The sequence below is a fragment of the Arachis duranensis genome, chromosome 9 (genome assembly GCF_000817695.3).
Source record: "Arachis duranensis cultivar V14167 chromosome 9, aradu.V14167.gnm2.J7QH, whole genome shotgun sequence".
Lineage (NCBI taxonomy): Eukaryota > Viridiplantae > Streptophyta > Magnoliopsida > Fabales > Fabaceae > Arachis > Arachis duranensis.
Genome location: NC_029780.3, coordinates 50861398 through 50862567, shown reverse-complemented (window position 1 = coordinate 50862567; position 1170 = coordinate 50861398). Strand labels below are relative to the sequence as shown.

Below are 1170 nucleotides of genomic sequence, written 5' to 3'. Positions count from 1 at the left end.
CAACATCTAACAACCTTCCTGAGAATTTGTGACACTATGAAGTCTAATGGAGTCCACCCGGATGTCTATATGCTATTTTTGTTCCCTTTTTCACTCAGGGACAAGGCATCCAAGTGGCTTGAATCCTTCCCAAAGGGGAGCTTAACAAATTGGGAAGATGTGGTGAATAAATTTTTGGCAAGATTCTACCCTCCTCAAAAAATTAATAGCTCTGAGAGATGAGGTGCAGACTTTCAGGCAACAAGATGGTGAGACTCTCTATGAGGCATGGGAGAGGTTCAAGGACTTAACAAGAAGATGCCCACCAGATATGTTCAATAAATGGGTTCAACTTCACATTTTCTATGAAGGTCTTTCCTATGAGTCAAAGAAGGCTGTAGATCATTCATTAGGGGGCTCTCTAAACAAGAAGAAAACCATTGAAGAAGCCATAGATGTCATTGAAACAGTAGCTGAGAATGACTACTTCTATGCCTCTGAAAGAAGTAGCACTCGAGGAGTAATGGAGCTGAACCACATGGATGCATTGCTAGCTCAAAATAAGATGATCACCAAGTAGCTAGCAGATCTCACCAAGAAGGTGGAGGAAAACCAAGTTGCAGCAGTCATCACTTCATCACCAGCTCAAGAAAGAGTGAATATAGGAGAAGAAGGTCAAGACAAATCCATGACCCATACTCCAAAACTTACAACTCTGGATGGAGAAATCACCCCAACTTTGGTTGGGGAAATCAACAAGACCAAGGTCAAGACCAGAGACGCCACAACCTCAATTCCAACAACAATAAAACTCACTAACATACCTCACATAGATCCTATCAACACCCACCTAACCACCCTTCTCACCCACCTAACCCCAATCCACCATCACTAACGGATGATAGACTTTCAAAAATTGAGACTCTACTTGAAAATTTATGTAGAGAAGTCCAAGACAGTAAGGTGTTTAAGGAAGAAGTGTAAGCCAATATCAAAAACCAAGGAAAAAATATCAAAAGACTGAAGTCCCAAGTAGGGTATCTATCTCAACAAATTCCCAAACCCAATGATGGATTTTCCAGTGACACGGAGAAGAACCCAAGAGGAGAAACAAAGAAAGTAAGGTGGGAAGAATGTAAGATGATCACCACAAGTGATGAGAGGAGTATGAAGAAAGTAGAACACCTCCAA

At 41.4% G+C, this 1170-nt stretch overlaps 1 non-coding gene across 1 annotated transcript; it reads right to left on the bottom strand.

Moving 5' to 3' along the window:
* Nucleotides 1-207: 207 nt before the first annotated feature.
* LOC127741969 (small nucleolar RNA R71) lies at nt 208-315 on the bottom strand. The gene has a single exon (XR_008003156.1). It is a non-coding gene; the product is annotated as a small nucleolar RNA R71 (small nucleolar RNA).
* Between the last annotated feature and the right edge of the window lie 855 nt (nt 316-1170).